The sequence below is a fragment of the Meles meles genome, chromosome 8 (assembly GCF_922984935.1).
Source record: "Meles meles chromosome 8, mMelMel3.1 paternal haplotype, whole genome shotgun sequence".
NCBI classification, from domain to species: Eukaryota; Metazoa; Chordata; class Mammalia; order Carnivora; family Mustelidae; genus Meles; species Meles meles.
Window position 1 is genome coordinate 61,977,650 of NC_060073.1, and position 12,560 is coordinate 61,990,209.

The following is a 12,560-nucleotide window of genomic DNA, read 5'->3' on the forward strand; positions in this document are numbered from 1 at the left end:
CAGGCTGAGTTTCTATGGCTCCCCAGGTGGCCGGCCTCATTAGAGCTCAGGGCCGCATTGGGCCTGCCAGAACTGTGGGCCAAGCCCAGTGCAGGAGGCGTGGGGAGGCTGCTTTCAGTTCTTTTCAGGCCCAGAGACACGTTCCCCCAGTGCCTGGCTAGAGGGGAGCCTCTGAAGTTTGTGTGCCGGCCTAGAGACAGTCCTCTCAACTAGTACCTTTAAGGCAGCCACACTTTTCTCAAATCTCCTTAGCCAGGGCGGGAGAAGACATTAATGACCATCTAGTTCAGCCTGCCTGCCCCCGTTTTCAGCTGAAGAACCTGAGGCCCAGAGAGGCAGGAACTTGCTGAAAGGTCAGATCGGGGGAGCTTCTGTGAGGCCAAACAACAGTGCTGAGAACAGAAATCGAGTCTCTGGCCTCCCAGCTTTCCGCCTCCCCTCTCCCCTCCTTCTTTTCCCATTATCAGTATTTTCCAGTCTCTTCTCCTTGGGGCTGCTGCCCCCTCACCTCTCTGAACTTCCTGGCCAGCCCTACTGGCCTGAGGTCTCCACCTGAGGTTAAGATTCTGCTTCCCCGCCTCTGCTGTGCACTTGCCAGCTCTGAGAGCTCAGCTGTTGCTCAGAGATGGTCCCTAGTGATGGGCCTGGGGCCCGGGCAGAGGAGAGGTGAGGTCAGGAGCTGCAAAAGCAGGTCCAGTGCAGCTACTAATGGTTATATGCGGGCGCTGAGACCCTGCTTTGGAGCTTCTCATAACGCTCCTTTGGCTACCTTTGTTCTTCCCCTCTGCATCCACATTTCAGTCCCTGAAACCTTGCTGAGGACTTGAACTCAGAGCCCTGCCTTGTGCAAGGCATCCGGACACAGCTACTACTTACCAACTTGCCCCTGCCCTCAGGTGCCCCCAGTCTGGTGGCGGTGGCATTTGCCCCCAGGATGATCAGCATAGGGTATGAGTGCAGCATGGAAGACTCTAGAAGCCCAGGAGATGCCCCCTCTACCCCCAACCTGGGCAGTCAGAGAAGTCCTCGAGCTCCAATGCAGCTCTAGGAGACATTTCCTAGGCAAGTAGGTGGAGAAAGGCCACACTAAGACCAGAAGGTAAGCAGCATGACAGCATCAGGGAATGGTGCCGGATTTCATGTGGTTTAAACCATAGGCTGGGCAGGGGTGAGTGTGGGTGAGGCTGGGGGTTGCCAGGGGCCATATGTGAAGGGGGCTGAAGGCAGGTCCAGTGTATATTTTCCAACACCAACAAGTCATTAGGTCAGTTCTGACGCTGCCTATCTGGAGATAGCATCAGATCCCATGTGTGAAGGGTTCCATCCCACAATACTGCCCTCACCTGCGCTTCTGGCCACTTGGTTCTAAATTGGAGGTTCCCACAACCTCTTCCTTGGGTTCAATTAATTTGGGTAGAGCAGCTCACAGAACTTGGAGGAAGATTTCTGTTGATGAGTTTATTATAAAGGATACTGTAAAGAATATAGATGAATAGTTAGATAAACAGGTACAAAAGGCACTATCGGGTCCAACTGTCCCTTTTCCCTTATGTCCTGGGCATCCTGGAGAGGTGCTGGGGCAGCCCACCAGTGAGCCCACATTCTTTATGGAGTGCCAGGCCTGGTATTTCTTTTCCTTACTGAACCTTAGCATGTCATCCTTGGGCAGGGGCCCATACTAATCTTCTCTGTATCGTTCCAATGTTAGAATATGTGCTGCTGAAGCGATCACTCCTGACTGAACCTTAGTCTTCCCATCAGCAATAGGACAGATGAAGCTCAGTCATCTCTCAGGGGCTTTCACTCCTAGATGAATCAGAAGCAGCTATGGAACTTTGTACATGACAAACACGTGGGCCTCATCCCAAGTTTATTAAATCATCCTTTCATTCCACAAATATTTTTGTGCGTATACCATGTGCTGGACACAGTTCTAGGCAGTAGGCGTACAGCAAGGGGCAAAGTCCCTGGGCCACCTTCATGGAGTTTCCACTCAGAATCTCTGGAGACAGGCCCGGACATCTGTATTTAGAAAAGCTCCACTAGCAATTCCAAAGCCCAGTGTTAGAAGCTGAATTGTGTCCCCCTCAAAATTCTTGTGTTGAAGTCCTACCCCTCAGTACCTCAGAATGTGATTGTGTTTGGAGATAGGGTCTTTAAAGAGGTGAGTAGCACCCACATTTCCCTCAGAGCCATGCCTTCGTGAAACAGAGGAAGCTCACTGGCTTCCATCAGGGCCAAACCTATAGAGATGTCTCTGAGCTTTGGGTTACCTAGCTCACACTACCCAAATGTGCTTCTCGTTTGCCTTCTGTATCCTTGTCTAGTTCTTTAAGCTGTAGTTCCTGGGTGAGGCTGACTATCTGAGTTTGCTAGGGCTGCCATTGCTAAGTATGCCAGACTGAATAGCTCCAACAACAGAAATGTGTTTTCTCACAAATCTGGGGGCGAGAACTCCAGGATCAAAGTGTTGGCAGGGTTGGTTTCTTTTGAGGCATCTCTTTGGCTTGTACATGGCCACCTTCTTCTTCTTTTTTTTTTTTTTTTTACATGGCCACCTTCTTGGTGTGGCTTTACATGGTCTCTCCTCTATGTCTGTGTCCTCATCGCCTCGTATAAGAACACTAGGCATATTGGATTAGACCCACTCTCTGATTTCATTGAGCCTTCCCCCAAACCCTGACAGGCCTAGTACAGGCTCCTTCCGACTCATCCTGCTTATCTCCAGAAGGAGGCTCCAGTGGGGCCAAGCCTTAGGAACAGCACCAAAGATCTATCCTGCCCAGAGAGACCCAGCACGGGCAAGGATCTGGCCTGAGGTCACACAGCATGATGGATACAAGCCAAGATGGAGTCTCATTCCCCCCACCCTCCACCCCTGGCCCTCGCTGGTTTTAGCTGCTTTCTCCTTCAGCTCTGGCACCTTGCCCAAACCTGCTGCTGCCTGCTCTGCTTTCCCACCCTCTCCTCCCCACCTCTTTGCCTCTGACTAAGGCCCGGAGCATGATTTCAGAATGATGAAACCCAGCTCCTGAGGTCACGCCGGCCTCTTTCAGTGGCTGTAATTTTGCACGGCCCCATTCCCCCCACCCCCACCCCTTCCCTCTGACCCAGTAGGCTGGGGCAGCTGCCGGGCCTTTGGCCCATGCCTGGGGAGAATGTGAGGATGAGAACCAGAAGAGATCACTCAAGCCAGGTCAAGAGGAATTATATGTTACAGATCGTCTCCTGACCCAGCAACGGTCACACACCGGGACACACAGACTGATAACGCAAGCTTGTGCTCACGTCATGCCTTCCCCCGTCATTCCACTTAACCACCCCTCGTAGCATCGTATTTACACTTGGGCTTTCCAGGTCAACACCAACGAGCTGCTCGTACCTCTGTTCCCCTGTGCCATGCTGATTCACATCTCCAGGCGCTTGCTTCTCTGTTATTTTCTCTGTCCGGATTGTTCTTTCTTCCTTTTTCCCTATCCTCTGCTGCTTTGCCTGGCTTCTCCTCCTCATCCTTTAAGACCAGCTCTGGCATCACCTTTTCTAGGAAGCCTGCCCTCACTGTCCTCCCACCCCCACTCCCAGCAGGTGGGCCGATGTGGTTCTCAGTGTTCACTCCTAATAATCTCTCTTTATTACATTGTTCTCAATGTTCGTCACACTGTCTTTTAATGGCCTGTTACACGTCTGTCTCTTTACCCATCTCAAGAGCAGGGTGGGGTTGGGACTAGGTCTGGTTCATCTTGGTGCCTCAACATAGGGCAGAGCATAGAATAAGTCACTGAATGTGGGATGGCCTCCCCCACCCCACCTGCCGCCACAAAGATAGATGACACGGGGATTGGGATCTCCCACTTTACAGAGAAAACCGAGGCCCCAGAGGAGTTATCTGACCTGTTCAAGGGCCCAGGATTAGTTAATAACAGAGCAGGGACTAGAATCCAGCTCTCCCTGGGCTTCAGTTAGTTTTCTTATGCTCCAAGGACAGCATTCGAGGAACAGCCAGCAGAGGGACCCACTGAGCCATACCAGGTGTATTAGTTTCTTATTGCTGCTGTAACAGATCACCATAAACTTGGTGGCTAAGAGCAACTCACTGTCTCACAGTTCTGGATGTCAAAAGTTCAAAATGGGTCTCACTGGGCTAAAATCAAGGCATCAGCAAGTCTATTCCTTTCTGGAAGCTCTAGGGGAAAATCCATTTTCTTACTGTTTCGAGCATCTTGAGGCTGCCCGGATTGCTTGGATCCTTCTTCAGAGCGAGCAATGGCTGGTCAAGCCGTTCTTACGTTGTATCATCCTGGCACTCCCTCTTTCCCTTCCCTCTTTATTAGGATCCTTGATTACATTGGGCTCACCCAGACCATCCAGATGACCCATCTCAAGGTCAGTTGATCTACAACCTTAATTCCTTTTGCCATGTGATCTAACATATCCTCGGGTTCCCAGGGGTTAGGAAGTGGCCATCTTTGGGAGGGAGAGCATTGTTTTGCCTACCCTACTGATGCCCAAGGAGATAGTGGATCTGTTAAGGGTGGAGTGACCAGACTTCCCAGTGTGCCAGGGATTGTCCTACCTTAAAGCTGTCATCCTAAAATGATTACTGAGAGTGCCCTTTTCTCTCTCAAAAACATTCTGGTTTTTATGGTTACCCTAGTCATAGACTATTGGAATAGGAAGTCCAAGCCTACCATTTTGCAGATGAGGAAACTGAAGCATTGTGAAGGGGAGGAACTTGTACAGTATCACATAGCAACTGACAGAGTTGAGACTAGGATCCAGATTTTTTTTTTTAAGATTTTATTTATTTATTCGGCAGAGAAAAAGAGAGAGCACAGGAGGGGGAGAGGCAGAGGGAGAGGGAGAAGCAGGCTCCCTGCAGAGCAGGGGAGGCCTGATATAGGTCTCGATCCCAGGACTCCAGGATCACGACTGGAGCCGAAGGCAGCAGCTTAACCAACTGAGCCACCCAGGCGCCTCAGGATCCAGATTTTTTGCCAGGAGGTGCTCAGTTCAAACTGAATATTTCTTTCTTCAAGTCAAGAAGGCTTCCTAGAGGAAGCGGTAGACAGTCATCTATGATGGTGAAAATGAATTTATTAAATACTTCCTATCCTCCAGGCACTGTTAATTAATGCTGATGCTTTGAATGTATTATCATTGGATCCTCACAAACATCTTGGGTCATTTTACAAATAGCGAAACTAAGATTTAGAGTGGTCAAGAGCCCAAACCAGTAAAATCTCAAGCTCTTTTCCTATTATAAACCTAATAATCTTTCCTCTCTCCCTAGAGTGTTACTGGGCTCGAGGAACTAAGAAGGCTGGAAGCCGTGCCTTGGAGAGGCATGGGTTGTGGGGTGGGGAGGGAGAATGTGGAGGGGCTGCTGGCTTATAGAGGCTGTGCACTGATGAAAGAAAGGATTTGAGGCTGAGGTGGCTCCAACAGTTGTGTTTAATTTCCATTCAAGACTAAAACTATGGTCATAGCAGGAAGAGTTCATTTTAAAGGGTTTAGTATTTTTTCCATACCTGCTTCATGTAGAACATTTGGAAAATACCAGAACTGAAAAGAAGATAGTAACGATTGCGTTAATTCCATTTTCCCAAAGAACCACCTTTGAGATTTTTGGCAAATTCCTCTATAGGGAGTTTTTTCTTTTTTTCTTTTCTTTCTTTCTTTTTTTTTTTTTTTAAGATTTTATTTATTTATTGGACAGAGAGAAAGACACAATGAGAGAGGGAACACAGCAGGAGGAGTGGGAAAGAGAGAAACAGGTTTCCTGCCCAGCAGGGAGCCTGATGCGAGGCTCGATCCCAGGATCCTGGGATCATGACCCGAGCCAAAGGCAGATATTTAACCAACTTAGCCACCCAGGCATCTCAGGGATTTTTTTTTTTTTTAAGATTTTATTTATTTATTTGACAGATCACAAGCAGGCAGAGAGGCAGAGAGAGAGAGGAGGAAGCAGGCTCCCCGCCGAGCAGAGAGCCTGATGCGAGGCTTGATCCCAGGACCCCGGGATCATGCCCCAAGCCAGACCAGAGGCCTTAACCCACTTACCCACCCAGGTGCCCCTCAGGGATTTTTTAAAAAATATTTAATTTATTTATTTGACAGAGAGAGAGATCGTAAGTAGGCAGAGAGACGCGCAGAGAGGGGGCAGCAGGCTCTGTGCTGAGCAGGGAGCCCGATGTGGGACTCCATCCCAGGACCCTGAGACCATGACCCAAGCTGAAGGCAGAGGCTTAACCCACTGAGCCACCCAGGTGCCCCTGGGGATTTTTTTCTTAATAAACTATGTGAACATATAAAACAGTATAGGAATAATATCATCAACACCTGTGTACCTACTCTCTGGCTTACTATGTGGTTGCCTATGTAATTGGTGCCTGGCATACCTTTTCCCCATTGTTCCCTCCCTCCCAGACAAGAGGTCCTTCCAGACTTTCCTGGGTTCATATCACTTGAACTTTGTAGATGTCAGTGTGCTTTTACAGTCTTGTACCAGAAGAGTTCAGGAGAGACATCAAGGGGTTCCTAACACTCCCACACTTGGAGATTCCCCAGTTTTTTCTTATGAAAAATAGCAACGAACTTTGCCCCAGCCCCACCTGCACTCCACCCTTGGTGCTTCCTGCCCTGGGTGTGCAGCTGGGGACCTGACTTGGCCCTTCTCCCACAGCCTTCCCCACCAGTAGGACCACCGTGTTCTCCAACCTCCCTCTCTGCCTCCACCTCTCCCTTTTCTCCCACTTAGCCTTCTTCTGTCAGTCTCTTCCCTTGTCATCCCCATCTCCCCTGGGGGGCACCTCTCCTCATCGAGGCCCCTGGCCCTCCTCTCTGTGTTGCTCAGCCAGGCCCAGCAGCTGCCCTGGGGAAGAGAGCAGCCAGTGCCAGAGGCCCTGCTGCCCAAGGACTATAAGGCCTGCCCCTCAGCATCCCCTGTCCATGCCTGGAATTCCTCTGCAGCTGCTACTTCCTTCGTTGTCAGGACCGGAAGCGTGCTTAGAGACTAGGCACTCCCCCCCACCCCTACTCGCAACTGAGGAGACAGGCTGAGAAGAGAGCTAGTCTGCCCGACATCATTTGGCAGAGTGGAAGACAGAGTGGAACCAGAACCGGGGAGCCCGCCTCGCATTCCACTGCTCTTGAGACCCTTCCCACAGCAGCGCACCCACTAGGCTGGACCCCTCCCCACTTCCAGAGAACTGTGTGTTATGTGGGTGATGGGGGCATGATCAGTGCCACTGCGAGAGAGCGTCCCTGGCAGGAGCATGAGCAGGATGGGTGACGGCCCCGCAACCGCCATTCAGGGGCAGAGCATGGGAACTGGCGAGGCCTCCTGAGCCCACTCCTTCTAGTGAGGGGTGAGGCGGGGAGCACACTCCGAGGGACTGTGCTCTTTGCCCAGGGTATGACATTTAGTCTGTGGCACTCGGTCAATTGACGGTACTGTCTGTCTGCCCAAGTGGCATGCAGAAGGGGAGAAAGAAACCCCCTGGGTCCTGAGGAGATGCTGGCCTCTTTTCCTGTGTCTGTGTGTCCCATCTTTCTTGTTTCCGGAGACCCCTTGCTCCCTTCCCTCCCCTCCTAACTCTCCTCAGTCTCCACCCCCCATCTTTATGTCCTTGGAAAGGGGAGGGCTCCAGGGGTGACGGGTATGAACAGGTATTGAGGGGGAAGGAACAGGCCTGCATGGAGACAGTGAAGAGGGGGACCCTTCTTGTTGATGGTTTTGAGGTCATTCTGCTCAAAGTTTTATATGCCAGAGGGAAAATTTGATCTTTACCCAAAAGGCTGCTATCGGATGTGCAGAGTCAGGTGACAAGATCGAGGCCCGGCTCCGTCATTTACTAGTTAGTTGTGTGATCTTGGGCAAGTCCCTAAACTTCTATAAGCCTCCATTTCCTCATCTGTACAACTGGACTGCAAGAGCATCACGTGCAGATTGAAGACAATGTGGGGCAAGGACCCAGCACAGCATCTGGCACACACATTTAACCATGGTAAATGGCAGCTGTGTGACTCCTGCAGACATACTGGGCAAGACCCTGAGTTGCACCCAATCTCTTAGACCCGGGGGCTTGACCCCACAGAGGGTCAAAGGTGAGGGGGATTTGTTCTCTGTAACCGGCCAAAGAGCTCCCAGTCTTTCTGGGGAGCTAGCCACACACACACCCAGGAGCTGCTGCAATTCTTACTGGTGAGGGGGTCACATGTGCCAGGGTAGGGGTGGGTACCCTGGGAGGGATCACCAGGAGACGTGGGGTTGACACACAGTTCTGGTCAGACCATGTGTTTTTCAGTAAAAGCTCAAAATTTTGTCACAGATGCCAGGACCCAGCCCTGGGCCAGGCCAGGGCAGCCTTCAGGGAGTGACCATGGACAACACCTCCCCCTGCTCGCAGATCCCTCTCAGCAGCACCCCCCAGGCAGCCAGGGAGACTGTCAGGACCGCAGTGCCAATGCCTCCCCTCCCCTGATGATTTGGAGTTGGACCAGCCTCCCCGGCAGCTGCCCTCAATCTCAGGTTCCTCTTTTGTAGACAGAGGTTCATACCACTCACCTGATGGGGTGAGCTGTTCAAAGAGACATCATGTATGGAATACACTGCCCAGTGTGAGCAGAGAGGGCTCTCCAAAATGGTGATTAGGTTTTGTGTAGACCTCACCTTCTAGACAGACTGTGAGCTCTCGGAGGGCTACGCCAGGGTCTTTTGTGTGTGTGTGTGTGTGTGTGTGTGTGTGTGCGTGTGTGTGTGCGCGCGCGTGCGCTTCTCAAGACCCAAATGGTACCAGGCACCCAAGTGGGGCTTTTTCTGTATCCATTGACCAAATGACTGAATCATCTGCTAACCTGAGTGAGGGAAGAAGGCAAGGATTTGCCATTTGGTGTTTTCACGCGGGTGAGGTCATAAATGATGAATCACGTGTAATTGGATGCCACGTCTCAGTGTGGTTTCCAATTTGTGATCTCATTGTATTCACACAACGCCTGCCCCCTGCCAACCTCATGTCTTGTGGGAGGATTTGGAGAAAGTGGGATTGGTCTCCCCAATTTCCAGATGGGAAAACTGAGTTTGGGAGAGAGGGAGTGACTTATCTGGGTCACCTGGCTGTTCATGGCAGGGTTGGGCTTTTCGCTTCTAGCCCCAGGGTTTCTGCTGCAGTCCAGTGGTTAAGTCTGGGCTGTTTGGGTTGCTAGGAATAGAGACCCACTGCGGTAATGTGGGAGATGGGAGATGGCAAGAGGATTTTGATGTCAGGGTCTAAACTGCATGTCTGCTGGCCTGGCAGGCCCTCCGGAGCCCTCTCCAGGTGCATCCCCAGCTCCCAGCTCAGGCCCTCCTAGTCCCATGACTCAGCCTTCTGCTCATCTGTACTCTTTTCTGCCCACCCTCTGGGCCTCCCACGTAAACCCCCACAAAACAGAATCAGTTACCTCAACAAGCATTTTGGTTGCAGGGACCACGGGCTCTCTCTCAGGCCATCTTAGGAGTCCTTCTCTGGGGTGCGGGGATGGGCCAGAGGAGAAACGCATGGTCTGGAACTGGGAAGGGCTCAGACACTAAGGTCACTCCACATGGCCCATCCTCCTCCACTTTCATCCATTCATTGCCATGACGGGGCCCAGGCCAGACCCCTGGAGGGAGCATTCAGACAGACTGAGCTATTCACCACTGGTGAGCTGATCACCTCATAGACTCTTTCCAGAGGCCACCTCGGGGCTCCAGGGAAGCCGTGAGCTGGTGCTCTTTCTACCTCTAGTCTCATCAGTGGCCTCCCCAGTGCAAACACTTGCCCAGCAGTGTGTCTTTGAAAGGGGGGTGGGGTAACATAATTGTTTCACCAGAAGGAAATGTTGGCTAGAGAAGGCAGGGCTGCGAATATCCTTAGTGCCTTCAGATTGGGTTTGCCTCTACTGACCCTGGAGTCCCCCTCAGGGGCAGTATTCCTGAGCCAGGCCACCTCTTAGGGCAATTAGTCTCCCTTAGTAGGTCTAACCTAGAGTTGGGTGCCTTTGCCTTAAGTGTGACTAGGATGGAAGGGGCATATAATTCAAGACTGGCAAGTTAGGGGTCCAAAGTGGCCATTTTCATCAGAAGGCACTGTGCGGGTAGAGGCAGCGGATGCCTCTCTTTTGCAGATGGATCTCAGAGTCTGTGGGCAGAATGGAACAGCCAGTTATTCCCTGGGCCCACGGTCAGAGCCCTGTCAGCCCACAAGGTGTGTGATAAATGGGGACTCAAGGCAAGCATTGCATCATGGAAAGTTCTGGGCAGCAAGTGGAAAGATGAAGATGTGGTGAGGCAGCGCTGTGGGTGTGGGGGAAATGGCTGGAGTGAATGGGCAGGCCCCAGATAAACTCACCTGGAATGAGCCCACTGCAGAGTAGAAGTCACTGGGGCATCAAAAGAGGAAGAAACAGTGGCCAGGTCCATACCCAGGGTGAGCTTGGGGATCTAGATCATAGGGGGACAATGCCCAGGGGCTGTTGTGAGTGACCCAGCACAGCCAGACTCCTTGAAAGGAGGTCATGTGTCTTCACATCTGCTGAGCACCATGGCCCCTCCCCACTATGAAGCCTGAATGGGGCCTGTGTGAAGGCCAAGAAGATGACAGCTCTGGCCTTACCTTCCCATTCCAGGAATAAGGATTTGTATGCAGCTCAATGCATCCATGGGGAGATCTATGGAGAACAGGGTAGAAGCTACCCAGTAGGGAGTAGCCAGCCTTCCCATATCCTCCATGAGGGCCAGGATCTACCTCTGTTCATGTGTCCAGGGGATGCCACTGAGTCCCTTCAGAAACAAAACACAACAGGGTAATGTGATGATTCTGGTCATGGGGCCTCCTGGTGCCCTCTTAGCTCTCATCCATGGGGGCATCCAGAAGAAGAGGTTTCCAGGAGTGAGTGACTGGCCTCCTTCAAGTACCATCCCCACTGATTTAGAAAGAATCCAAGGGCCTCCTGAGGCAACATAAGGACGCTCCAGTCCTAGCTCTACTGGGTGACCTCAGGAAAGTTATTACCGCCTGAGCCTCAGTTTCCTCAACTATAGCCTGGAGAACACAATATGTATTGTTTTGTGAGTTTATATGAAAGCACCTTGAATGCAGCGGAGTTCTGTGCATACCTGAGCAGTTCTTGCCATTAGACTGGAACAGAGGTTACCGAAAATCAGGGCCTGCCTGTCCAGTTTACCATTGCATACCCAGTGTCTGGCACAAAAGAGGTACTCAGTAAATCTTTTCTAAATAAACCAGCAATGGAAAAGGAGCATTTTGAGCCTCATTATTAATGATAGTCATTCCATCAGCCAGCAGAGAGGCAGGCCTCTGAAAAGGGCAGGAGGTCAGTAGACCCGAGTTTCAGCCCAGTCTTGCCACTGACTTGCTGAGGAATCCAGAACAAGTCATCACCAGCCAGGCCTCAGCCTCCTCATTTGCTCAGTGAAAGGGTTGGATAAGAGGAGTTCTCAGGTAGCTTCTTGGTGCTCTGGTTCTGAGGATTTGTTGGGGGTGACCATGTGCTCACCTGTCTAGGTTCACGGTGACCATGAGACCACTCTCCTGGTCCTGCCCTTCTCCCCTTGTGTTTTCTTTCTTCCTCCTGGTATTTTTTACTCCGATGGGGCTATCTTTACTCACAAGAGTTTAAATGCTGCTTTGGCCTTTTGTGCATATGTACCCTACCACCCCCATCCCCAGTTGGGAGAATCTCCCTATGGGCAGCACTGTCTCCCCCAGCCTCCTTAGGTAAGACTGTCTTCCCCCTCTGCCTGCACGTCCCACCCCATTCAGACTGGGACAGGCTTCATCTTCTCTCTGGGTCTCTGTCCCTAGGACTGGACCCAGAGCCACGGCCGCCCTCACGACGGGTGGGGGAGGGCAGAGTGACATGCTTGCTGACAGACTGAGGCGGTGCTCTGAGGGGAGCGGGCCAAAAGCCGCAAAGGTGCAGCCAGTGCCAGGTGGGCCTTGCCAGCCGGAGCTATTTTTAGAAGACATGTTTGCAAATTTTGTGTTAATAGTGTCTCTGTCCAAGCTCTGGCTCTCAGGACTTAGGGAGAGAGTCTTAGAGAGATCCTCCCTCCTAGTTCTCCTCCCCCTGCATTCGTGCTCTCCTCCTCACAGGTGGCTGGGATTGCGAGGGGATAGCCATCTGTGTGTAGACCCATGCACATGGTGGGGAGGGTTGGCGTAGGGGTGGAAGAAGACGCAGACTTAGAGCACAGGTTGCTAGGGTCCAGTCTTAGAGGGGTGGCAGGATCTCCGGCCACAGGTCACCTCTGTCAGTGCCCATGTCCCTAGATGGACACTGTCAATTGCCTGGTCTGTCAGTTCACTGTTAAGCAGTGAACTTGAGCCCCCACCAGGGTTCTGTATCTCTCTGACGACACCCACCATCACCCCATGTTCTCCAAACAGGACTAAACTGAGCCTGTTCTGACCTAGGCTGAGCTCTGATCCCAGTGCATCTTCCTGGCCCACTTCATCAAGAGAGGGGACTGGCAGGTGACAGAGAGGGAAGCGAGGCCCCCCCTGAGGGGCCGTGAT

At 51.8% G+C, this 12,560-nt stretch overlaps 1 protein-coding gene and 1 non-coding gene across 2 annotated transcripts in view; one reads left to right on the top strand and one right to left on the bottom strand.

The window, feature by feature from the left end:
* Positions 1-12,560, top strand: part of POLD3 (DNA polymerase delta 3, accessory subunit) — a 105,395-nt gene that overhangs the window by 73,508 nt on the left and 19,327 nt on the right. The window lies entirely within an intron of this gene.
* Positions 1,624-1,732, bottom strand: LOC123950146. The gene has a single exon (XR_006820147.1). It is a non-coding gene; the product is annotated as a U6 spliceosomal RNA (small nuclear RNA).